The 27,825-nt window shown below is 43.1% G+C and overlaps 1 protein-coding gene across 6 annotated transcripts in view; it reads left to right on the plus strand.

Annotated features, from left to right (window-relative positions):
* The first annotated feature begins 24,590 nt into the window (after window positions 1-24,590).
* The window catches only part of OSBPL3 (oxysterol binding protein like 3), a 178,782-nt gene continuing 175,547 nt past the window's right edge, over window positions 24,591-27,825 (plus strand). For 4 of the 6 annotated variants that reach the window (XM_086694139.1, XM_086694148.1, XM_025930045.2 and 1 more), the window contains exon 1: window positions 24,591-24,914. The gene's annotated coding sequence lies outside the window, so the exon portion shown is untranslated. The remainder of the gene's footprint in view (window positions 24,915-27,825) is intronic. The other 2 variants (XM_025930047.2, XM_025930048.2) reach the window with 1 other exon arrangement.

Below are 27,825 nucleotides of genomic sequence, written 5' to 3' on the forward strand. Positions count from 1 at the left end.
AGGTTCCTCAAAAAACTAAAAATAGAATTACCCTGTGATCCAGCAATTGCATGACTGGGTATTTACCCAAAGGATACAAAAATGCAGATTCGAAGGGGTACATGCATCCCGCTGTTTATAGCAGCATTATCAACAATAGCCAAACTATGGAGATAGCCCAAATGTCCATTGACTGATGAATGGATAAAGATGGGGTATGTATACACACACATACACACACACACTTTGGAATATTACTTAGCCATCAAAAAGAATGAAATCTTGCTATTTGCAATGACACGGATGGAGCTAGAATGTATTATGCTAAGCGAAATAAATCAGGGAAAGACAATTACCATACGATTTCACTCATATGTGGAATTTAAGAGAACAAAATTGATGAATATATGCTAAGTAGAGGGAAAACAAGAAGAGAGGGCAACAAACCACAGAGACTCTTGACAGAGAACAAACTGAAAGTCGATGGAGGGAGGGAGGTGGGTGAGAGTTGGCTAGATGGCTGATGGGTATCAAAGAGGGCACTTGTGATGAGCACTGGGTGTTGTATGTGAGTGATGAATCACTGAATTCTACTCCCGTATGCTAACTAAAATTTAAATAAAAGTAAATAAATAAAATAAAAAACTCTGATATGCATATTTACTTATATATGTATGCATGTTTACAAATACAAAATAAAATACCTGGAAAGATACATATAAATTTTTCTTGGTCCTTATCTTTAAGAAACCAAACTTGGGGAAGGGGGATTGGTGAGAATATGTTAAAGGGGACTTATTATGTTTTACTTTATCTTTCTCTTGTTTGACTTGTGCAATGGGGTTTAGTCACTCATGTGTGAATGAATAATTATGCTTTATAGAAATAAAAACTTAGGGGCGCCTGGCTGGCTCAGTCAGTGGAGCATGTGACTCTTGATCTCAGGGTTCTGAGTTTGAGCCCCACTTAAATGTATAGATTACTTAAATAAAGAAATATATCTTAAAAATAAATTAATAAGTAATTCATAAAGATTGTAGAAATTTTGAAAAAAATGAAAAGAATAGATAAAAAAAATTATTCATAATCTCATAAACCCAAATCTGACTATTGATCACTGCCCTAATTTGCTCTGTTAATTTGGCTGTAATAGCAAAATACCATAGACTGGGGTGGCTCCAGCAACAAATATTTATTTCTCACCGTTCTAGAAGCCAGGAGGTCCAAGATCAGGGTGCCCGCATGGTCTGGTTCTGGTGAGATCTCTCTTCTTGGCTTGTCGATGGCTGTTTTCTTACTGTATCCTCACATGATGGAGAGAGCAAGAGAGAGAGAGAGAGAGCGAGTGAGCGAGTGAGAGAGAGAATGAGCGAGTGAACAAGCTCACACATCTCCTCTTCTTAAAAGGGTACTCTTGGGGCACTTGGGTGGCTCAGTCAGTTAAGCATCTGACTTCAGCTCAGGTCATGATCTTATGGTTTGTGGGTTCAGGCCTTGCTTTGGGTCCTCTGTGCCCCTCTTTCTCTGCCCCTCCTTTGTTCATTCTCTCTCTCTCAAAATAAATAAACTTTAAAAAAAGGGGGGGTATTACTTTCATCATGAGAGCCTCACCCTCATGATCTCATCTAAACCTAAATACCTGCCAAAGGCCCCACCTCCAAATACCATGACATTGGGGATTAGGATTTGACACATGAATGTGTGTGTGCAGGTGGGGGACACAAACATTCAACACATAACAATCGTATTTGGGCATGGTTCCTTCCAGTGTTTTCTTTTTGTTCTAAATGTATTTAAAATAGTTGGGATTGTATTGTGTGTACGTCGTTTTAGGCATAGTTTTACATCCTGTCATAAATCTTTTTCCTTGTCAGTTTTTTGAGTGGATAATCACCTTAAGATAGATTCATGTAGATGGAATTAATCGGTCAAAGAGCATAGACTTTAGAAAAATTTATGCATATTTTTAATGTGTTTTCCAGGAAGGTAGAATCAATTTGTAGTTCTGCCAACAGTATATGAAAGCACCCATTTTCTGTTCCCTTGCCAACCTTGAGAACTATCAATTTAGAAATAACAAAAAATGCTATTTATTATTTTTAACCCTTTTATTGAAGCATAAAGATATATATAGAAAAGTGTCTGATTATCACAAGGCAAACACACCTAAGTAATCAGCATCCACAACACTCACCATCTTCAGAAGCCCCCTCATCCCCCAATCCTGTTATTACTGACAAAGGGATAACCGCCATTCCGATTTCTAACAACAGATTAGTCCCATTTGGTTTCTCATTCAGGTGCAGCGTTCCATTTTATAACTACAGTGTATCGCAACGTACATAACTGTTCTGCTGTTAATGGACATCTGGGAGTTTTCAGTTTGGGATTAAGAACAATTCTGTACATTTCCTTTGGTGACTATATGTATGCATTTTTGATAGGCATGACCCGGGGAGTAGAATTCCTGGGCCATAGATTATGCCTATATTCTGTTTCAATACATACCACCAGAAAGCAATTTCCAGAATGGTTGTGTCAGTTTATATTTCTACCAGGAGTATATAAGAGCTCTAGCTTCTCCAAATTTTGGTTAACACTTAATACTATTAGTCTTGGGGCACCTGGGTGGCTCAGTGGGTTAAGTGACCGACTCTGGATTTTGGCTCAGGTCATGATCTCACAGTCATGAGATTGAGCCCCATGCAGGCTGGGAGTGGAGCCTGCTTGGGATCCCCTCTCTCTCTCTATCAAAATAAGTAAATAAATTTTAAAAAAAGAAACAGTATCAGTTTCTGACTGCTGTATCTGACTGACACAGCATCTGACTCTTGATCTTGGCTCATGATCTTATGGTTCCTGGGTTTGAGCCCCATATCGGGCTCTGTGCTGACACTGGAGCCTGCTTGGGATTCTCTCTCTCTCTCTCTCTCTCTCTCTCTCTCTCTTTCTCCCCCTCCCCTGCTTGCACACATTCTCTCTCTCTCTCAAATAAACATTTTAAAAGTAGTATCAGTCTTTTTTCACTTTAGCTTCTTGGCTGGGCTATGTAGGGGTTTATCATTGTGGCTTTAATTTGCATTTCTTGGTGATTTGTAAAGTTGAACTATTTTTCATGTGTTTAGTGACCATTTGGAAATACCCTCTTTTGTAAATAGTCTATTTGAGTATTTTGTCCTTTTAAAAAAAATGTTTTTTTTTTTAAGTAGCCTTCATGCCCAGTGTGGAGCTCAATGGCTCAACTCAGAACACTGAGATCAACACCTGAGTGAGATCTAGGGCCAGATGCTCAACTGGCTGAGCGACCCAGGTGCCACCCAGGAGCCCTTATTTTGCCCATTTTTAAATTAAATTGTCTGTCTCATTGACTTGTATAAGCAATTTTAATATTTTATTTATTTTAAATGTTCATTTATTTTTCAGAGAGAGAGAGAGAGAGAGCACGACCTGGGGAGGGGAAGAGAGAGGAGGAGACAGGATCTGAAGCAGGCTCTGCACTGAGAGAGGAGAGCCTGATGTGGAGCTCGAACTCATGAACTGTGAGATCATGACCTGAGCAGAAGTCGAACACTTAACTGACTGAGCCACCCCACAATATTAATATTTTAGATTAAAATCCTTTGTAAGGTATCAAGTATCTTCTACCTTTTGGGTTGCCGCCTTCTTCTTTGAGTGGTATTTTGATGAACAAAAGATACGCTTTTTTTTCTTTTTTTTAATTAAAATTTTTTTCCTTTTCTGCGATTGGGCAGCAGCATGTATTCAGTGTTGTTTTTTTAATTCCAATATAGGTAACATATAACATAATTCTGGTGCACAAACAGTGATTCAACAGTTCTATACATCATTACTTAGTGCCCATCATGGTAAGTGTACTCTTAATCCCCTTGATTTATTTCACCCTGTCCCTCACCCACCTCCCCTCTGTTCTCTACAGTTAAGAGTCTGGTTTTGGTTACTTTTTTTTTTTTCCTCTGTCAATTTTTTCTTTTTTTAATTGAAATGTATTTGACATATGAAATTATGTGAATTTAAGGTGTGCAATATATTTATTTGAAACATTTATATATTGTACTATGATTGCCATTGTAGTGATAATTAGCACCCTTATAGTGTCACATAATTATCCTTTCTATCCATATCTATCCTTAATGGTTGGAATAAGTATGGTCTAGTTTCTTAACATGTTTGATGATTACAATACAGTATTGTTATCTATATTCACTATACTTTGCATTAGCAAAAGATGCCCATTTCAATAGACTCGTTTATCCATGTTTTCCCTTTATAGTTAATACTTGTGTCCTTTTAAATTTTTTTTTTTTCTTCAACGTTTTTATTTATTTTTGGGACAGAGAGAGACAGAGCATGAACGGGGGAGGGGCAGAGAGAGAGGGAGACACAGAATCGGAAACAGGCTCCAGGCTCTGAGCCATCAGCCCAGAGCCTGACGCGGGGCTCGAACTCACGGACCGCGAGATCGTGACCTGGCTGAAGTCGGACGCTTAACCGACTGCACCACCCAGGCGCCCCAATACTTGTGTCCTTTTAAAGAAAATTTGTACACCTCAAGGTCCTGAACATATTCTCCTCGTATTAAATTTGCATCCTCTGATGCTCAATGAGACTGAACTTTTTTTTTTTAATTTTTAAAGAATGTTTATTTTTGACAGAGAGACAGAGCATGAGTGGGGAGGGGCAGAGAGAGAGGGAGACACAGAATCTGAAACAGGCTCCACCCTCTGAGCTGTCAGCACAGGGCCCTACGTGGAGCTCGAACTCAAGGACCGCGAGATCATGACCTGAGCTGAAGTCGGACGCTTAACCGACTGAGCCACCCAGGCGCCCCTGCCTGGTAATTATTTTTAAAAGATTTTAATATAATCATATCATTTCTTCTTTTGTAACTATTTTTCATTTACTTTAGGTTTAAAAAGTCTTAGGAGGGGCACCTGGGTGGCTCAGTTGGTTAGGCATCCGACTTCAGCTCAGATCACGATCTCACGGTTCTTGTGTTTGAACCCCACCTTGGGCTCTGTGCTGACAGCTCCGAGCCTGGAGCCTGCTTCTGATTCTGTGTCTCCCTCTCTCTCTGTTTCTCCCCTGTTCTCACTCTGTCTCTCTCTCTCTCAAAAATAAATAAAATTAAAAACAAAAAAAATTTTTTAAAAAATAAAAAGTCTTAGGACAAATATTTTTCCTCTAATTTTGTGGGGATTTTTTTTATCTTATTATTTATTTATTTATTTATTTATTTATTTATTTATTTAGCTCTTAGACTCATGTAGGATTTATTTGGATGATATTGTGAGGTGAGAATCCAAATAGATTTATTTCCCACTAATACCTAAGTCAATTTCCCTTTTATTAATGGCATGATTCTTCTTTTTCTAATTGATTTATAAGGCTTCCTTTATAATAAATTGAGTCATTTTGTATACTTTGGTTTGGTTTTTAGCTATCTATCCTGATCTACTGGTTTGTATGCCAGTTCTAGTATATATAGATATAAATTAAAATTAAAATTATGTATATAAATGTATATATATTTAAATTTTAAAAAATGTGTGGGCTTTTTGTGGGCAGGGCTAGGTATGTTTTCCAATCATTTTCATCTTTTTCACACACGATTTTGACTATACTAGTCTGTTTACCCTTATGAATAAACTTTGGAATCTTCTTTCTCTTTTGAGTTCCAAAACAGTCTTTTGAGATTCTAGATTCTAATACTTTAAAATTATAAGTTAACTTGTGAAGAGCTGTTTCTTTTTTGAAACATACCTTTTTTGAAGCATACCTTCAACATTTAGTCTTCTAAATACATAATTTGAGAAGTTGGTAAAATTATTATTTAAAAAAATTTTTAATATTTATTTGAGAGAGAGAGAGAGAGAACGCATGAGCAGAGGAGGGTAGAGAGGGTAGAGAGAGAGAGACACAGAATCCAAAGCAGGCTCCAGACTCCCAGCTGATAGCACAGAGCCTGATGAGGGGCTCAAACTCAGGAACTGTGAGATCATGACCTGAGCCAAAGTTAGTCGCTTAACTAACTGAGCCACCCAGGCACCCTGAAGTTGGTAAAATTATTAAAGAGACTGCATCTACAAAATGTAATAAAGGGTCTGCAGGCAAAGTTAAGGTGCACAGAGATAGTGCATACCTCATGGCTAGAAACAGTGGAGGTCATTTCCACCCCTACGTGTAAGAAGAGAGGATCAGTTACCAGAACACAGAGGAAGCACATCTTGTAGAGGCCAACCCGACAGGAGCTACACCTTTTGTGGAAACTGATGGGACCGTACGGGTGAGCAGCTGGGGAAACAAGTAACCTATGCTCAGACACCTCCTCCCTCTCACCTGCCACACGTGCTTCCTGGTTGATGAACCTAACCTGAATCCAGAGGGCAAGAGGACCTTCTGATGAAGTCTAGTGGTTCGGGCACTTGAGCCAGCATCAGAATCACCTGCAGGTCTTGCTGAAAAACAAACTTTGATTCAATGGGGGCAGATGGGGGATAGATTTTATAGTTCTAACATGTTCCCAGGTGATGCTGATCCAGCTTATCAGGGAATCACACTTGGAGAACCATTGATGATGTCCGGGTGCAAAGGTGGAGAACGGTAAGGAGTGGCTCTGAAGGCATAAGCAGAATATGCCAGGCATAATTTTGCTAGTGTCGTTAGTGGATTAAGGAGGATGTGTGTTTAGAGTGCTTGTCATGCTGTAGGTGATCAGTAAATATCCCCTTCCCCTGACTTTGCGTCCCAAAACTGGGTCCAGATTGCTCTTAGACTTCTCCTGACCCTTTTGTCTTCTACCAACTACTTTGCTCAGATCTCCAAGAACTGAAATAGAGGTTCACCAGGAACCTGACTCTGGAGTTAGCCTCACCATCTAGTTTCTGCAACTTCTTTCAAGCTCAGACCCCTCTTGTGCCTGCCTCAAGTTTGCTCAAATTCTGACCCTGGGACATGTTCTTCTCTGCAAGTATCACTCTGGGCCCAACGTGCCAACACTCTCGTCAGTGTCTGAGTTTGGTGCTAACTCTCTCTTTGGTTGTGTGAAAACGAGTAGGGGAAACCTTGTTTAAAATAGAAATGGGAGGGGCGCCTGGGTGGCTCAGTTAGTTAAGTTAGTTAAGTTAGTTAAGACTTTGACTCATGACTGCAATTGGTGAGTTCCAGTTGCTATTTCGCAACTCTTTGTAAATTGTAGGTAACCAGTATTATGTAAATTCCATCTTGTCAGGTAGTGATTGTAACTGACTTCCTCTCCTCTGTGGAAAAACTAGTTTGTCTTTATTTGCAATTGTTATGTGAGATAATAAGTGTTTCTTATTATGTAAAGTGGGTTTTCCATTACTTGCTGCTGAAGTTCTCCTGACAGGTGCCTCCTAAATTGGGGTCAGTAATACTTCCTGCCTGTCCCAAGAGATTGTTCTTTGAAAGCACTTTGAAAGGTGTTTGACGATACATGTTCTAAAGGATGATATACGGTAGGTGGGAGGTATGACACATAGACCCTGAGGGTTCTGGATGCTTAAATATCCACTTCTCTGCTTCGAAAGATTAGAAAAGAAATTTGTTCACACGCACTCCCTCTGGGCTTTAACATAGCTGCAGTGCTTGCTTTTGATAATAAACTACAAAACCAGATCCCACGTATTTGCAGTAAATTGGAAAGTGCCTGTTGGAATTCAAGGACAAATGGTCAAGTAGGAAGGCCACCATGAGAACCACAGTGATCAATATTCAAGATTTAATTAGCTGCCACTGCCTTTCATTACCAGTGTGTCATCTGTGTTTGATCATTTGTCTCAGTCCTGCAGGTGGTTGAGTTTCTAGCTCATTGTAGAACTGAGTGCTGGTTCCTAGCAAAATATGTAAGACTCTTCTGTCATCTCTCAAGGGTGTTAGTTTGGGCAAGTTTTAGCACATAAACAAGTGACTGTTTATGAAATCCCCTTCAATGGTTAGAGTTACTACAGAACTCCTCTCCACTGTTCCCTCCCTCCAAAATAGTTGCAAGCATTTGGACATTAGAGTCTAAATTTTTTTTTCTGTTTGGCTCAGCATGTTCGGAAAATTGGGTCAGAGTTAGGGTTTATGAACATTTGGTCTTCAGACTACAAAGCCCTTCATCCCCAATGTCCTCAGTCTTCCAGCAGCATCCATTGAATGGACAGCGAGGAGGAGACACCATCAAGAACATTTTTTTTTTCTACAGGGTTTGAAATCTTGTGATCAAAGTCACAAAGTCTTGTGATTGTTAGAGTCAGTAGGGGCCAGGCTTAGGCTAGCTTATCTTTGCTATGGTTTGGAATTTAATATTAAATCATTTTAAAAAGCCATTGCAGACTCTTCATATCTTCTATTTCTAAGCACAAAACTCTGGCCAACCAACCCACATATCTGTGAATCTATTGTGTTGTGTTTTTTTAAAGTCTGCTTTAAAAGGGTGTGTGTGTATGTGTGCATTCACTAGTTTGTTCTGATTTTCAGATAATGTAGGTATGTTTGCTATTGATAAGAGGTTCTCATTTCCTCTTCCTCTTCCACTGTTGTGTATTTTAAAGCCAGTAGTGATTCTCAACCCTGACTGCACACCAGAGTCAGAAATATAATCAAAAATATAATCAGTATAAAAATTATTCACGGCGTATTTTACTTTTTTTTTTCATACTAAGTCTTCGAAATCCAGTGTGTATTTTATACTCAAAGTGCATCTCAATTCAGACAAGCCACATTTTAAGTGCTCAATAGCCCCATGTGTCTAGGGTGACCATATGGGACAGCACACATCTAGACCTAAGAGTGTAAATGACTTTAAGAAAATAAAGAAGTAGATGGGGAGTGAAAGCATCCTAAGAGCCTTGTCTTATTCTCGGGATTAGGTAGGTAGTAAGATACAGATCCTGACAAAAATATCAATTAGTCAACACGAATACCATGTATAAGTTCCAAAACACTGGAGAAAAAAGTAGAACCAATCAAACAAAAAGCAGGATGTGAAAAGAAAATTCAAGAAAATAAACAAGAAATCATGGCTAATAGTTAAGAAATTATAGTCTGTCCAAAGTTTGGAATACTGTGTTATAACTTAAAGGAATAAGGTAGGCAGTCTCTGGTGGCCCCCAAAATCCCTGCCTACTAGCATTCATGTCCCTGTGTCATCCCTTCTTCCTGAGTGTGGCTGGACTTATTGATTCTCTCCTAATGAACAGAATAGGACAGACATGATGAGATGTCACTTCCAAGATTAGGTTATAAACAGGATTTGGTTTCTGTCTTGAACACACTGTCTCTCACTCTCTTAGATCACTCACTCACCCTGGGGAAAGCCAGCTGCCATGTCCTGAGGCAACCTTGTAGAGAGGCCCGTGTGGCAAAGGACTGAGGTCTGCAAGCATACGCGTGAGTCTGAGGCTCGAGAAAGTTTTGTGATGTAGTGTATCAGAGATCCCAGAGGAGCTTGAAAAGTATAGGATGTGCTGTGAATTATAGTATGTGCCCTGAAGTGCTTTAGGGCAACTTGAAGGCTTTTCATGAGGTGGGTACAAGGATTGGAAATGCTTCTTAATTAATATTTTGTGGATGAACTACATTCCTTTGAAACCAACACTATTCAGAGACTGGACTATGTGGAAAACAGACTCATCACATTGTCCAGCATCAACCCAAGGAGGTAATTTGGGCATTTGTAAACACTTCCATTATAAAGGTTACTGAGGGGAGAAGAATTAAGGGACTTACTCAAAATCAAACAGTGACCTTTTCCCCTCCCTCTCTCCCTCTCTTCATTCCTACCTAACAAATGTTTATTGAGCACTTACTATGTGCCAGGCTCTATACTAGGTTCAGGGAATAAAAAAGTTAAAAAACCCTGGCCTTCAGGTGAGACACCTGGATGTCTCAGTCGGTTAAGCGTCTGACTCTTGATTTTGGCTCAAGTCATGATCTCATGGTTTGTGGGTTCGAGTCTTGAATCAGGCTTCCCACTGGTGGTGCAGAGCCTGCTTGGGATTCTCTCTCTGTTTCTCTTTCTGCCCCTCCTGCATACTCTCTCTCTCTCAGGATAAATAAATAAACTTTGAAAACAAATCCAAAAAACCCAGGCCTTCAAATTTCTTGGAGCATGTAGGGGAGAAATTCCATATAATTACACAAATAAATATAAAATTATAATTTTGGTAAAGTTACAAAGGAAAACTATATCACTATGAGATTATGTCACTTCATTAAGTGGGATTTAAGTCTAGTTCGACTCCAAATTCCCTACTTCTCCTACTAACCACCCTTTGCCTTTTGCAAAGTAGACAAAATCCCATCCTAAAGACATATGACTAATCCTACTTTTGGAATTTCCATTTCTTCTTTGAGGCTGTCATGGTAGGTCACTGTGCTTGCATCATACTTGTCATTGCTGGGGTGTCCAGCATGATGTCAGGTTTCAGATTCAGAGAGCCCCAGTTTTAAATGCTGAGTTTGTCATTTCCTGTGACATGGGGCAAGCCATTGTCAGGAAACAGCCTCAGTTTCCTCAACTGTAAAATGGGAATAATAGTACATGTCAAGCACGTGGGATATGATATACATGCAATAATTGGCTGTTATTATTACTTACAACTGAGAATGTATTTTCTTTAAATCTGGAGTTCTAAACCCAGGAAAATTGGGTAATATGTCCAGAGTTAGAGACATATCTAATATCTACATTAGAATTTTGTAAGCTATATTCACAAAATCTTTCTCAGGATAAAAAATAAATGTTGCAGGTTTGAAGACAGAAAAGCAATGGAAATATATATCCACAAAAGGAAAAAGACAAGACCTTTATTACTTATGTTTATGGAGCCATCATTGTCTGTTAAAGAAACCCATTTGAGCAAGAAGCTTCTAGCTAAAGCACTTTAGCTGTTGGTTTGGCAGCAGTAAAGGGCATAGTGTTGGAAATTTTTTTTTTTTTTAATATATGAAATTTATTGTCAAATTGGTTTCCATACAACACCCAGTGCTCATCCCAAAAGGTGCCCTCCTCAATACCCATCACCCACCCTCTCCTCCCTCCCACCCCCCCATCAACCCTCAGTTTGTTCTCAGTTTTTAACAGTCTCTTATGCTTTGGCTCTCTCCCACTCTAACCTCTTTTTTTTTTTTTTTTTTCCTTCCCCTCCCCCATGGGTTCCTGTTAAGTTTCTAAATACCCTAAGATTCTGAAAAGCTAGAGTCAGGGTTTTTTTTTTCCTGAAAAAGTGACGTTAGATTGTTTGTCCATTTACATTCAGCAAGACTATTATTCACTGATTGCAATGCATCACCACCCTCTGGAGATACTCGGAGGTCAGTTCTGTTCCATTCTTGGCTTCTGGCTACAACTTTTTGTTTTGTTTTGTTTTGACACCTCAGCTTTTCCAGATGAACAAATTGTTGCCAATGGACGTACAACATTGTGATTGGAGCTCAGGGAGGAGGCCAGCCGTGCAACTGGAGCTGGTCACCAACCTCTCTGAACGTCAGCTTCTATGTCTTGGTTTCCTGTGTCTGACCCATAGTAAGCTCTTCTTAAGAGTTTTAGGTATTACTCCTGTGCCATACGTTTTATTTGCCTGATTTTTCATAGGGGAAGATGGAGTGAGGTTCAGCGGGGTTAAGCTCAAGGCCATGATAGCGCTTAAACCAGGGTTTCTCAACCTCAGTACTACTGACCAAATAATTTTGGACCAGATAATTCTCTGCTGTAGAAGTTGTCCTATGCATTTTGGATATTGAAGCAGCATTTCCGGAAGTCAATTTAAGGCTAATTGTGAAGTCAGAACATCTTGTCCTAAATTCCCCCCTTTTGCTCTTTGGCCTTTTATCTATTAGTGTTCCGCCTTTGACTTCAGTCTACTCCCTCCTCAGGTGCCCACTGATTTCATGGTCTTCTTTTCTCCATCAGAATCGTCTTTCTACCTTCAGATGGCTTAAACCTTTAGCTATTAAAAGTTTGTTTGGGGGGGCGCCTGGGTGGCTCAGTCGGTAAAGCATCTGACTTCGGCTCAGGTCATGATCTTGTGACTCACAAGTTTGAGCGTTCGAGCCCCGCGTGGGGCTCTGTGCTGACAGCTCAGAGCCTGGAGCCTGCTTCGGATTCTGTGTCTCCCTCTCTCTCTATGCCCCTCCCCCGCTCACACTCTGTCTCTCAAAAATAAATAAACATTAAAAAAAATTTTGGGGCGCCTGGGTGGCTCGGTCAGCTAAGCGTCCAACTTTGGCTCAGGCCATGATCTCGCGGTCCGTGAGTTCGAGCCCCGCGTCGGGCTCTGTGCTGACAGCTCAGAGCCTGGAGCCTGTTTCAGATTCTGTGTCTCCGTCTCTCTCTGCCCCTCCCCTGTTCATGCTCTGTCTCTCTCTCAAAAATAAATAAACGTTAAAAAAATATATATTAAAAATTTTTTTTAAAAACACAAAGTTTGTTTGGTAGTTGTTTAGATTTGCCTTTTGGTTTTTAAGGTGGAGTCCAACATTTTGAATTAAAAGCATGGATGCCCCACTAGCAGTTCTCAGTAGAGGTTGTTCATTCAAATCACCTGGGGCATGTTTAGAGCTCATTCCCTAGACCACTGATGGGGGCTCTGCTTCAGGTGGACAGGGGAGGTTGGGAGTTTTAAAAGCTACTCAGTTGATTCTAAAGGGATAAGTGCAGGAAAGTTCTCCAAAGGTAGCAGAGTTCATTTCCTGCATTACTAGTGCTGGTCAAGGGGCTCCTGGCTGGCTCAGTCGGTGGAGCATGGGACTCTTGATCTTGGGGTTGTGGGTTTGAGCTCCATGTTGGGTGTTGAGACTATTATTTTTCTTAATGTTAAAAAAAAAAAAAAAAAAAAACCAGTGCCTGTCAATCAGAGGCACCAGGAGACTTTGTGTTAACAAACAAACAAACAAACAAACAAAGATTTCTCAGGAGCAGGGATTAAGTAATTCAATAATTCTGGGATTGGGTCCCAAACTCTTTATCCTCTCAAGTGACTAGAATGATCCTGATGTGGCGGGCCACTGACCAAATGCGTTGAAACACTGTCCGGAGTTGAGTGTGTTGGAGCCATACTGGGTTCTGTCACATGAGAAATGTGTAATCTGGGATAAGAGGTGAAGCTTCTGAACCCCAGTTTCCTAGTCTGAGAAATGAGGATAAATTGAGAGCCATCTTGCAGAGTTTGTGTGAGATTAAATGAGATGTTACATAGGTGTAAAGCCTCAAGAAGGGTTTGTGGTCATCAATATTATTAATGGATTAGAACCTTAAGCAATCTTTTTTTTAAAATTTTTTTTTAAGGTTTATTTATTTTTGAGACAGAGAGAGACAGAGCATGAACAGGGGAGGGGCAGAGAGAGAGGGAGACACAGAATCGGAAGCAGGCTCCAGGCTCTGAGCCATCAGCCCAGAGCCCGACGCGGGGCTTGAACTCATGGACCACGAGGTCATGACCTGAGCCGAAGTCAGACGCTTAACCGACTGAGCCACCCAGGCGCCCCAAGCAATCTTGATTATTACTAAGTTTTTTTTTGTTTTTTGTTTCTTATTATTTAGTTAAACCTAACAGGATAAACTATTTATAGATACTTTTTGGGGAGAAAGGGATCCTCCTGAAAAACAGACAAAACAAAGTTGGGAGTTCGCAGGAGTGCCCGGCAGCCCGCAGTGTGTCCGCCTGGGTGTCTGTCTGTCTCTCCCCCTCCCCCTGCAGTGTGCCACAGCGTGTTTTCACCCCCATGGCACCTAATTGTCTTCTCTGCCCTTTCTGGGCTCTGTTGACTTTTGTTGAATTGAATGACTCATCCTCTTAGTTTGTTAGAGCTGGTGTAACAAAGGACCACAAACACAGTGGCTTGAACAACAGAAACGTGGTTCTCGTGGTTCTGCAGACCGGAAGTCTGAGAACAATTTGTCAGTAGGATTGGTCCTGCTGGGACTGGTGAAGAAGAACCTGCTTCACGTCTTTCTCCACCTTTTGGTGGTTTGCTGGCAATCACTGCCATTCCTTGGCTTGTAGACATGCCATCCCAATCTCTGCCTCGCTTTCCACATTGTGTTCTCCCTGTGTGTGTATCTGTGTTTGGATTTCCCCTTTTTACGAGAACACTGGTAATGCTGAACCAGGACCAATCACAATTACCTCAATTTACCTTGGTAAAGATCCTATCTCCAAACAAGGCCACAGTCTGAGGTACTGGGGGTTAGGACTTAAACACACGAATTTTGGGGGACATGATTCAATCCATAGCAATGGTCCACTCAGTTGCAAATTAAAGGCACTGCGAAAAGCCAAGATACCGATTTTTCACTGCAGAATGAAGAACATTCTATTTTTGCCACTCCCAACCTACAGCTTGAGCAACACAAATCCATCATCATACTTGGGAAAATAAACCAAACCCGCAACTACTTTGAAGGAAAGGCTCCATAGGATTGCTGGTGATCATCCTCTTCCTAAACCAGGGGCAACCCCTGCTGCACAGACTCGGCTATTATGTCCCTACCATGACACTGTGGGATGTCCCTGGCATGTTGGCTGACATTATGAGGCCTTCGTTTCTCTGTTATGAGCATTATTTGAAAATGTGACTTCCCTTCCATTAGCGACGGCAACGATGGACTTATTTTCTTGCTCATTATTAAAATAAGGGCAGGTGCTTAGAAACGATAACTACTTGGTTTGTATCTCATGATGACCAATGACACTGATGGCAGACAAGAGAACGGACAAGATGGACGTGAAGATAATATATGCCACTGAAGAGTAAGGCCCTTTAAAAAAATGATAGTGAATACGCGGACTCATTATTTTCTCATGTGGCCAAGGCCTCACTGACATGCCTTGGCTGTTCTGTGAACAGCCCTAGAAGGGCTTCCACACTAGCTCCCACAGTCTAACTTCACACATTTCCCAGGAAAACGTTGCTTCATTTCACTGAAAGCAGTTGTGGGTCCTGCTGTGAACACACAGCCAAGACAGAAAAGAGGTCCTTGAAAATGCACCTGCTCCGCCCACTCTTGAGAAGCAAAGAAAGTTCATGATCTTAAGGAAGTTTGTGGGTAGGTAAGACACGCTTCAAGTGTAGAGAAGATGTGCGGAAAAGAGTTAATGACAGGCCTCACACTACTATCCTGTGAAAGGCTTGCTTCGAGGTTGACTGTTGGCTGGCATTGGGAACTTAGATGTGGGGAAAGTTCCCACAATTCCCTAACTGCAGAGTGGCTCACTGTGCCTGAAGTATTGGTACAAACCATGCGGCTTATGCTCAATACCTGCTCTCCTTCTGGGCGTCTGGAGTTGCGGCATATGCTAGGCAGGGGGTACCTATGGGACCAGCCCCCAGTAAAAACCCTGACACTTAGCTTTCCTTGTTGGTGGCCCTTCACTGGCTTGTCACAACACTCATTGCTGGAGAATTTAAGCATGTCCTGTCCCGTGTGACTCTATGGGGCGAGGATTCTTAGTTGTGCCTTGTGGCTGGTTTCCTCCAGACTTCACCCCATGTGCCTTTTCTTTTTGCTGGCTTTGCTTTGCATCCTTTTGCTGGAATAAATCATAGCCATGAGTATGGCTGGGTGCTGGGTCCTGTGCATCCTCATAACGAATCCTCCAACGTGGAGGTGGTCTCGGGGCTCCTTGACACAGAGAAGCAGTTGTTAGCAGAAATAAAGGACTCTTTAAGCCAAATGCTTACAAAACTGGTTGCTTGACCTCATTGGAACTTTTACATCATTCAAGTGATAGTACTCCCATTGAGGTAACTATAGAATATAGTCTACTATACAAAAAATAATTTTCTGGGTTACAAGCAGGAAAAGCCAATCAAACAAATGGGAGACTATTTTTACCTTTCGTGGAAAACACACTAAGAAAACCATGAGGGTGCTGGAAAACAGGGACTGGCCAGTTGACATTAATTAAGCCAGTTTTGTTTTCTCCTTAACCGTTAAGTGGCACCCGATCTCAGGTCATAACTCATTTGGAAAATTCAATTTTTTTCGTAGATTTAGGCCAAGCTTTGTTTTTACTAAAGTGATAGATACTGTAGAAATATATACAAACGTTACCCAAAGCTTGAAGAGAACAAAACTTCAGAGGCGTGACATTTTAGAGAATGACCTAAAGCTCTTTAAGAAAGGGAAACAAAAATGAATAATGAACAAGGAGTATACAGGAAGCTGAGGTTGACTGTCCTCAGGGAGTTATTGGCTGAAGCTTGGACTTCTATTATGTGCTTCTCAGAGATTTCTTTGAAGTGAGTCTCTCATCCAGACTAGGTGTTTCAGAAGCTGGAACTCTGTGCCACACCCTGGAATTTCTCAGTGCACTTTTTTACCAGTTGGATCATTCTCAGGGTGCTCAGGACAGATTCAGGAACCAAATGGTCTGGGGTCAGATATGCTAATGAACAGTCCATGATTCACCCATTTCCCCTCATCTATGGTGGAGCCCACATGGCCCAGAACCTGGCAGCCCCAGGCATCGAGGGCAATTTTCTGCTGTCCAACTTTGGGAATGACAACTCCATAATGCTTCTGGCTTTTGTGTGACTCATTTGTTTTGACTAAGGAATGGGCAGAGAGGTGACTGCAGCTGTGTTAGCCAGGAGGGCAGATCCAGCTACAATAAACAGACATGCATTGCTGATCGCCTTTGGCATACATAGCATGGTCTGAGGAAGCAGGGAACAGTAGAGGTAGAGAAACCATTCTTGGCCTTCAAACTGTGTACAATTGAAATGTATGTAGAATAAATGTAGCCAGAAGAGAGAAGTGTGTTTTGAAGGATTGATTATCTAGTAATCCCAGCTTTCTGAAACCCAGAAAAAACTGAAAAATTAAAAACAAAGGTCCCTGTACAGTCCCTGTATGCTTCCCTCATGGCCTAGAGTACATTTATTTTACATATATATCTATATCTATATCTATATCTATATATATCTCTCTATATATATATCTGTCTTTACCCTCTAAAACTGCTCTCAATAGACATCAAAGCCTTCCTTGGGAAAGTAACACTCCTTATTTTATGATTTGTTTCTCTAGGCAGCATTTTTTTAAATGTTGACTCTTTCCCTGTCCCCTGACTTTTAAAAAATTACCTTACTGAGGTGAAATTCACATAACATAAAACTAACCATTTTAAGGTGAGCATTTCAGTGGCATTTAGAATATTCACAGTGTTGTGCAACTACTACCCCTATCTACTAGTAAAACATTCCTATCACTCCGAAGTCATACCTCATACTCATTAAACAGTTACTCCCCATTCTCCCCTCCCCCTAGTCCCTGATAACCACAGATCTGCATTCCATGGATTTCTATGGATTTATGTATTCTGGGTATTCCATACCAATGGAATTTTACAATTCTTTTGGTGGTCTTTTGTAAAAGGCTCCATTCCCTCAGCATAAGTTTTCCTCAAATTTGAACCACGTTAGACATATTATCAGTACTGCACTCTATTTCATGGTTAAATAATATTCCATTGGATAGATATTCCAAATTTTGCTTGTCTATTCATCAGTGTAAAGATGTTTAGGTCATCTTTACTTTTTGACTATTATGAATAATGCTGCTAGAAACATTCATGTGTTCCCTGACTTGCCACTCTCTACAATGGTGGTGAGAATAGTACCTATCTTTTGGGACTCTTACGATTAAATGAGAATTAACCATTTAGAATAGTGCCTGGAACATGGTCAGAGTTCAACAAATTCTTATTATTGTTTTATAATTTTTTTTTAATATATAAGAACTCAAAAAGCACCAGGAATCAGTGTGCATCAGGGTGGATAACCTTATATATCCCAGTAATTCTCGAAGCCATCATTGTATCACTTCAACAATCCATGTAAGAAATAGAGACTCTGAATCATAAGTGAAAGTTTAACAGTGAAACTATGGTCAGTATTTTCTGGGTAAAAAGGCAGGGATGATTATGATACCACATTGATGCATTTCCATCAAAACTTAGTATTAGGTATGGGAAATAAACATGGCTTTACAGAGACCTGCAACAGAATGTCTTTATTATTATCGTTATTTTAGAGACAGAGAGTGAGTGTGTGAGTGGGGGAGAGGGGCAGAAGGAGAGAGAATCTTTTGTGTGTGTGTGTGTGTGTGTGTGTGTGTGTGTGTGAGAGAGAGAGAGAGAGAGAGAGAGAGAGAGAGAGAGAGCGCCAGCAAGCACGAGGTGGGGGGCCAGGACCTGGGGGTGGGGTGGGGGATGGCGCGGAGGCGGGAGGCAGAGAGACAGAATCTTAAGCAGGTTCCATGTTCAGCACAGAGCCCGGCATGGAGCTCGATCCCATGACCCTGGGACCATGACCTGAGCTGAAATCAAGAGTCGGATGCTCAACTGGTTGAGCCACCCAAGTGCCTTTGAGGGCTATTTCTTGAGAAGTAGAATTGTGTGTGGGGAGAAAACTGTAAATGAAGAAGAGCGTGCCAACATTTCTGAGCCCAGTGGATTTGAGTGTAAGCAGGAAGACCAGAATGGATATTTGTGCAGGAATTGCGGAGTTATCCTTGACAGGTGGATGGGCTTAGAAGCAGCAATGTGCCTGTGAGTCACCTTTATGACAAATTGACAGCAAATGGGAAGAGACTGGCAAGAGAAGGGAAAATTCAGAACAAGTGCCGTGAACTCCGGTGAAGGGAAGGGCGGTAATGCCGTGACTGGTGACTGGAGAGTTGGGAAAGCACAACTAAGGCAGCTGCTGTGGTCAAGGGACTGCTTTGTGTCATGTCACTTCTATGTTCATACAGGTGATACTTTCTATTAGGAATGAAAGGAAACACAGCAACCTCTGGGTTGCATTTCAATGTCTAGCTCCCACTTTTTCCTGCTATCATAGTAGGAAGGGGTTAAGATATGCTACAGTAACAATTCCAAAATTTCAACGATGTAACACAAAAGTTTATTTCTCATTTGTGCTGAGAGAGCATTTCAGTCCAGTTGGGTCCGACTCCTGCCACTTTATCTTGCCAGGCAGATGGAGGCCCTCACTGGAATAGTGCTGGTGCCTATGGTAAGGGGACGTTTGCATAGCAAAGCAAGGACTGGCTCTTAAAGCTTCTACTGTCATTTTATTGGCCGAAGTGGGTCATGTGGCCAAGACTGAGCCTTCTTCAGTGGGTGGTAGGGATGGGGTTGTGGGTGGGAGGAAGGGGATCGTAATTCTGTCTTAGTGAAAGAGGATATTGGTGAAATGTAACACATTCTACAACATTTGCTAATTGAACTCCAGTTTTTTGTTTTGTTTCATTGTTCTGGTATGAGCCTGTGGTCTAAATCAATCATGGCTGACACTTGGCCAGTGACTGCTTTAAGTGCGAACGGGCGTGTGCCCCAATTCTGGCCAATGAAACATGAAGATCACCTGGCTGGGGGACTTGTAGCAGAGGCTTCTTATAGAATGTGACTCAAGGAAGGGATCTTCTTTCTGCCTCTGAACATGATGTTGGTAACTGCTGCATCTGCTTCACATCCAGCCTGAGGAAGAAGCCCTCAGGGCGAACCTGGCAGAGCAGAAAGACAGAAAGAACCTGGGTCTATTGCTGACATGTTTGAGCTACTGAATAAACCGATACTGAAGTCACTATGTGTACAGACTTCCTGTTATGGGAGGTAAAACATCTCCTTCTTGTTTAAGTGATTTTGAGTTGGTTTTCTCTTGAAAAAAGAGAACTTTCTATTGAAGCCAAAGTGTTCTAGCAGACAAAAGGAATATAATTTTACTACCTTGCTAAGTGAATTTAGATTATAGTTTTGAGGAAAATAGGCCTATACAATTGTTCAATAAACAATTGTAACGCATCTTTTGTGGGAGGAACACTGTGCTATGAGAAGGGAATACATCCTGGAAGAATAAAAAAAAAAAAAAGGTTTATAACCCAGAGGGGAATATAAGATGCGCACCCAATGAAATATAGGCAAGAAATGATGGTGGTTTGGACAACAGTGGTGTTGCTGGTGGAGACAGAGATGGATATTTAGGGGGATTGGTAAAGGAGTAGGCCTTCTGGGTTACTCTGTAACAACTGAAACACATCAAAGAAGGTATAACATGTAAATCTTTTTTCTGCCAACACTCTTGGAGTTTTGAAGGAAAAGACACGGTGGATGCTGTGGTTTGGTTCACTCCAAGTCTTACCCAACTTCCTCCTGACGTGCCTTACTGCAGAGGCCGGAAAGCCAAAAATCCCATTTCCCAGCCTTCCTTGCAGCTGGGATGCAGCTTGCAGTCACTTTTGTGACTGGGATTTGGAGTGTACCAACCAGCTACCTTTATGCAAGGCATGAACTGGGAAATGAGGTAACAAAGGAGAAGCAGGATTCGAGGCACGGGGGTTGCTGGTGTGGCTTGTAGCGGGAGGGGTGTGGTTCCAACAGTTCTGCCGAGCCTTTCTGGTTTGACAGGCGGCCTCCTGGCGGTGGCAGGAGTGACAGTCATCTTAGCAGCTTAACTGCGGCTATGGCTGCCACATAAATGCTTAATACACGTGGGCTGTTATTATACTAGTATTTACCAAAAAATACTTACTGTTGGATGTCTGTGTGCTATGAAGATAGTACCTAGTGGATAATGGAACGCTCAGCCTGACTTCCGAGGTAATTCAGTCCTGAAGGAAATACTGTTCCACGGCTTAACGTATATGATGTTGATGTCCCTTCACTCCTTTTATGTTCCTTTTTACAAGTAGCCTGTGCTCCCAAGGTATCAGGTGTTGAAAAACTGGTTCTGTCAGATGCTTGGGAGAAAGCTCGACTGTTGTCATTAAAGATGAGCAGTCTTCCTCTAGAACATCCCAGAAATTTTAAACATCTGATGACAAATGCTATGAGAGTCAGAAGGAACTGTGCCTTTCAGTTGCACTGATAGGATCCACTTAAACTAAGCAGAAACTGTGTCTAAACCAGGAAGCCTAACAACATCGCAACTTCCTCTACAGGGGATAACTTGGCTGTAAGACATAAGAATTTTTGGTCAAAAAGTTAAAAATGTCAACAAAGACATGCAGGAAGTGACTCTTTGCTCCCAATTCCCAAAATAATTTCTTCCTTCTCTAAACATATTTTTGGTACCTCTCTCAGGACATTTTCTATTTTTCAGCCTGTATCAGAGCTATATATATCCATTTCTGATCTGTCCAATAGACAAAACTATAAAAACATGGAGGGCAGGTCACCCACTGATTCATCTTTGGATCTCTTAAAGTGCCTGCTAAGAATGGATCCTTTTACAAAGGAAGCTGTCAATCTATAGTTAATGGAGGAATTGGTGAATTCTTGTGCCTTAGTCATGAGGACTAACACTTTTGAAAGAATGCTTAGAATGTGTTGTAACTATTCCACTAAATACTTTGATTCATACTCCAGATTAAAGTGAAGGAGAAGAAAAAATGGGTACAGGATGGGGAGGGTTGCCATACTGCTTCGGACTAGTGTTTCTTCCACCTCCCATTGATGGGGACAGTAGTAAAAAGAGGACAGACACTTTAAGAGGGTAGGGACCCAACCTCTAACCACTCACGGGCTGTATGATTTTAGTCAAGATGCTGAAACTCTTCCTCTCCCTCATAAAAGGGATTGATGAGGTGATGGCCTATCATTCCTTCTCATCACATTGGTCTCGTAGAGTCACCATTCTAGAAGATCGAAGCTCTCATCTTATGATGATTTAAGATCTTAATCTTAAAAAACTTAAAGATCATACGACCCCAGCATGATAAATCTGCATCACCTACATGCTGACACTGATCTATCAGTCGTAGCTTCTGAAAGCACAGTGTTGAGAATGATTCTGAGGCCCTTTTTGAACTCAGTGGGAAAGACAGCCTTGACTCAATAGTGATGTCTGGCTTGAGGCATGGACAGGAGTGGCAGCAAACAAGCCAAAATATGTCACCCCTGATCTAGTCCAATGCCTTTATTTCACAGGAAGAAAATGAGAAAATGAAGAAAGGTGCTCTCAGAGTCAGGAAGTTGCCATGCAGGACAGGAACCCAGGTAGTCTTGATTCCGTCTTGATTCGGTTCCCCACCATGAGCCTCTATTATCACCAGCTTCCTTTACCATCAAAATATGTATGCTCAAGACATGTCTGCTTACCTATTAGGAATTTCAGAAGCTTAGAACATTCAGCCAGCTCTGCAAAATTCCCGCCGTGGTGGGTATGTCTCCAAAGATAACAAGTATTTGTTCAACAGTTCAGAGGAGAAGGTCTTTAGAAGCTCTTACTATGGCACCATTAATCTCTACCAGAGTAGACATTCAGGTCCTTGCTTTAAAATAAAACTCTGAGGAGAAAGCTAATTTAGGACATTAATGAGCTTTTTCAAGAATAATTAGCTCTGCATGGTATTCAACTTCAATTTTTTTTTTTTTTTCCTTTTGTGTTTTAGGAGCTGGTAAGCCTGGAAGATTGTTTAGGAGAAGAGGAAATGAAACCATGAAAAGGCACAGTACTATTCCTTTTTTTCCTTGGAGGCAGGGGACAATATGAATATGAATAATTCTCTCATCCTGTCCAATTAACTGCCTCAAGTACGGATAGAAAAAAACAAATAGACACATTTGGTGAATTTGGAAGAAATTGAAGAGAAAGCCAAGAACAGTGAGCTAGTTTCAACAATGACGCCCTATGCAAATCACTTCCTTTAGGATTTAAGGCTTCTCTCCCGCAGGGAAAAAAACAATGCTAATGAAACAGGGCGAAGAGTGGGAGGTGGAGAGAGGAAATGAAAAAAGAAAAAAAAAAAAAAAAAAGAAAAAAAAAAGAGCTTGGAGGAGGAGGAAAGAGCGAGCTTCTCTGTCGGAGAGGAATCACCGAAAAATGGAGGAAGGACTGGGAAAACAAAGTCTGGGCTTCTCAGACATTCCGGGAGGGGCGTGGGCCTGGTGCCTCCTTGAATTCGGAATGAATGGTCCGGTACCTGCCAGACAAGTTCATCCACCTGGCGTTCCTCGGGTGCCGGTGGGGGAGGGGGGTGACTTAAGAATTCCCGAGTCCCTAAGATTTGAGATCTCCGCTAAGGTTCTCCGTGTGTCCGACGAGGGCAGCAGCACAGTCAGTTCGTTCTGCCGCGTGTCCGGCCTCCCAACCTCGCTCGCCGCCTGCCACATCGAAAACTGACAGTCCCAGACATTCCGCGACGGGGACGGTTCCAGAGAGCGGAAAAACCGAGAGCTACGAATGACATGTGAATAGTGTGGCTCCGGCAAGAGACTTAAACATCTCAGTTTGGGGTAGTTGGGAGACTGGGAAATACGTCGAGCGCCACAGGTCATGTGTGGCGCTGGAATTTAACATTTTGGAGCCTGTAGTCTGTGCCAAGCACGGAGCCTAGCGAGCCACACTCCTTGTTCAGCTGGGTCAGGTAGGTTAGTTACATGGGTCTTCAGGGAAGTTAAAACAGCTTACGTTTTCCATTTCCTTTGCCTGGAACGCTCTTCCCGGAGACTGGGGTGTGGCACCTCTTACCCGGAAAAAAAAAAAAAGCCACCTCCTCCAAGAGGCCCTCAGGGCATTTCACAGCTCCCTGTCTCATACATCAACACTTTAGGAAAACTCTGCTTAGCAATTGCGTCAGTGTTCATAGTTCATCAGTACTTTCCCGTTTGTTTATATTTGTACATGTTCTTGGTTTATGGTATGTCTCCCCACCAAGACGTAAGCTCCTTGAGAGCAGGAACCTGGTGTGCCGCTATCCCTGAAGCAAGGCCACATCTGCTTCAGGCGCACAGTCAGGCACCCCGTAACTGGTCATTCCTTTTCCACCCCGCCACCTGCGGCACTCGCACATCTTGCAGGCTCCAAACTGACCCCAGGTGAGCAGTTGCTGCATTCACGCTAGGATCAAAGGAGGCCGAGGAACGACTGGGCAGTTAAGCCGGGTGGACTTCCATGTCTACCAAGGGGCTCTGGCATTTTAATTGTAACGATGATGCTCTCTCTTCCTTCCCCTTTGCACAGGAACAGCATAAAACAGAACTACACTCCCTTCAGGTCTTCTCTTGGGGCCCCGGCACCAATCTGCGCCACTGCCTCTGGATGTTAGGGTCACTGTCTTGGGCGGGGTCCCACACCGATTCTCTGCTCTTCGTCGTCCAATGCCTGCAAGCCTCCCTTCACCACGTTTTTTCTCCGTTCTCAATCCCTTTGCCTCTGACTTCCTCAAGAGATGGAGTCCTCTTTGCCTGTTCGCACGTGTATCCCCAGGAACATTCTCCTTAAGCCCCTCCCACACCGCCCTCTCTTCTCCCTCCTTCCCTGTCCTGGAAATGCCACTCGACCAACATTTATTGAGCTCCTACAGCACGCAGGTTGCGCGCTGAGCTGCCAGTAGCCCCTCTTCGACGCTGCGGCAGCTCTCCCCTCCTTCCGCCCTTCCCACCTGCGGAAAACCAGGGGTCCCAACTGCCCCGACTGCGTCACGGAAACCGCTCGCTTTTTACGAGACCATCGCCCCACCTCCTTCCTCGGGTCGACTCCCGATTGGTGGGAGTGTGATCACTTTGCCACGCCTCCCGCGGCCCTCCTCTGTGTGGCTCCGCCCCCACAGGCTCCTCCTCCTCGTCCCGCCCCTGGCTGTGCTCCTCCCGCTAATCTACTGGCGGCGCGGAGAAGTTCTGGGCAAAGTACTGGGAACCGGCTGCGCGTCCGCAAAGCCGGCAATCCTGGCATCGCCGGGGACCCCAGCGCACCGCGGCCAGTACGCGGCGCGAACTCCGGCCCCGCTGTCCATCCACTAGTGGCCGTCCCCGCCGCCGTCTATTGCTGCTGGCACGGGAACTGTCAGCTGCGCGTTGCAGGGGGACCGGAGAAGCCGGCTTTGCCTCCTCCCGGGTCTGCGGGCGAAGCCGGGAGACGGGCACCGGAGAACTAGGCGGAGTCCCCGACGGCGGAGCGTGCAGGTAAGCGCCGGGACGCTCGCCAGAAGGGTTCTGGGGTGGTGAGGGCCAGAGGCGGTGCTGGCTCGCAAGGACCCCGGTTTGAGGGGCGCCAACAGTCTCGGTAGGACCAGAGTCTGCCTCCTGTCGCTCCTGGCTGGTGGGGCAGCCCCGAGCAGGAGAGATTGCTGTCGGGGCCGGCGCCAGCCTCCGGGGAGGTAGGGCCGGGGTGCTGCCCACCCTGGAGCTCCGTCCTGGGAGGGACGGTTTGGCCAGGATCGACGGCGAGAAGGCTCGGAGCCTGGGGCCTGGGTCCGGGCGCCGGAGGGTTCGGCACAGAGAGGCTGTCCTGGGCAGCCGAGAGGCGCGGCGCCGGGGCGAGAGGCACAGGAAACCTGTTTAAGTGGGCCGAGCGCGCGGCCTTACCACATCCGCGGGATGGGGCGTGCTGGGGGGACGCGGGCGACGCTGGCCTTGCAGCGCCCGGCTCGCCTGGGTCCTCTGGCTCGGCCCGCCCCACTCCCGGTTTTCCCGGCTGAGGGCATCCGCCCCTTCGGGCCTTCCAGCGTCCTGGGAAGCGTTTGCAGCCTCTAGAGTCATCGGAGGGCATAATGGTAGATTGTTCAGATACTTCTTAACCGGGTTAATGAACTTGCCAGCCACCTTCTGCACACTTGTACTCTTCCTCCCCCGTTTCACAAACTACCAGGCTCAGTTGGAACCCCTTAGCCGAGGGGTCTGTAAAGTTTGTGCATCTGAAGGGGTCTGTGCTGAAGTGCATCCGAAGCCTCCCCCGCCTCCCCCTCCCCCGCCGATGTTGCACTGAGCCTCAGATTTTGAGAACTGGGTTGAGTCGTTTAGAAATATTTTAAGCTGCAGCTGCAAAAGAGATCCTCACACAGACAGGAAAAAATGTAGGTCTGACTTCTGATATCCACACTCTACCCCTAAGCATCATACAAGATGAAGTTCCCCCTTCTGGCCAAAGGAGACCACTCACGCAGGTCTGGGCAGAAATGCACCTAGCTAAATGACGATTCCCCCTCGCCACCCCCCCCCCCCCCCCCAGCTTGCTAGCACCCACCCCCCTTCCCAGTTTGGTGTTTCTCATAGCTCTGAAACGATCGCCTTGGGCTGTTTACTGTCTGGCTTCCCCTACTAGAATGGAAGTTCCAGGAAAGCAAAGACTTTGTCATGTTCATCGCTGCATCCCCAAAGTCAACAACAGTGCCTGCAAGAAAAATTTATGAAATAAACGAATAAAAACTTCTCTGTAAAATATGAAGAATGGTGATTACATAGCTGGTTTTGATTTTCATGCTTTTTTATCCTTTTTTTTTCTATTCAGAAAATTAACAAATACCAGTAACTACTATTGTTTGAGTACCTACTAAGAACTGGATATGTGCTGGAAACTTATATTGATTACCTCATTAAACATTACTGTAATGTTATTATTAGGTATTTCTAAGCAGATGGGACGTTAGGCTCTAGCAGGTTAACCAATTTCCCCAGGATTATCCTGGCAGAGCTAGAATTCCATTCCGTTTTCTGTTGTGCTGGACCACTTCCAAGAAATTAAAATGTATTTTTCACCATTAAAACCAATAGATGTTTAGCTTTATTTGTTTTTTTAAATATTTTCATTAAATTTTTTTTTACATTTATGCATTTTTGAGAGACAGAGTGAGACAAAGTGAGAGTGGGGGAGGGACAGAGAGAGAGGGAGACACAGAATCCGAAGTAGGCTCCAGGGTCTGAGCTGTCAGCACAGAACCCGACGCCGCGGTTGAACCCACAAACCGTGAGATCATGACCTGATCCGGAGTCAGACGCTCAACGGACTGAGCCACCCAGGTGCCTCTGTTTAACTTTATTTGTGACAAAACTGTATTGCTTAGCCAAAAGAATATTTGTTGCTTTATCATTGAGATAACAGTTTCAATAATAGCTAATAGTTATGTTGTAGGGCAGATACTACCAGGCTGCAGTAGGTTGTATGATCTCATTTAATTTTTACCATCTTATAGGCAATGTTGTGAGGTTGTCTCCGTTTTTTCAGATCAAAAAACCGCAGCCTAGGTTCAGGAACGTGCCCAGGGTCAATAGTAAATTGCTGAGCTCGGTTTTGTCAATGGTTTTTCTGACTCTAAATCTTTAGATCGTTCAACTACATAAAAATCTCTCCTGTTCCCACTGTTTAATTAGTTGTTAACTTATGATAGGGTCCAATGATACAATATATTAAAACCATGTGAGGTTGGGCTATAAAGTTATCACTGACGATATCAAGTGTCTAGTTGTACTATTTTCTGAATTGTTGAGACTCTTACTGCCATTGATTTTTGTGGTTGAGTTTATGGTTTTGTGGGCTTGGTAATGGGGGACTTTTAATAATATAAAAGGGAAGGAGATTCTTCTTCCACCTAAATCTAAATTGAACCTTTCACTTAAATCTGAAGAGAAATCTGATGGGTTTTATTCACTGTGGTAAATGAACTGTGAACGCAGTAATGCTTTATGCTTCTTAAGGAAAGTGCTGGAAAGACAGCTAGTTCCTCTGTTCCCATATGTAGAACAGAGGAGAGTCAGAAATCACTACTAATTCTAAAAGCTTCTGCAGCAACCTTTTAGTAAAATAACTACATTTCAGCTCTGTACTCTTGTAATAAAACTGAGGGCAAGGAGAAGTTAGATAAGAGTTTTAAGGTTACCATGCCTAAAGGGCTAATGGCAAAATAGGGTGGAAAGGAATTTGCGATCATTTGTTTTTCTTCTTCCATTCCCATTTTAGGGGGTAATATAACATTTTTCCCTGCATGAGAGTCTGGATAATCCAGTTTTATAATGTGCCTCTTGGCAGTACTATATTTTCTTAATGGTTAATTCCATTTTAGGAGTACTCCAGCGAGGGTTGGGGAACCCTCTAACCCAG

Source organism: Puma concolor, chromosome A2 (assembly GCF_028749965.1).
Source record: "Puma concolor isolate L17-30 chromosome A2, mPumCon1.1.hap2, whole genome shotgun sequence".
Taxonomy (NCBI): domain Eukaryota; kingdom Metazoa; phylum Chordata; class Mammalia; order Carnivora; family Felidae; genus Puma; species Puma concolor.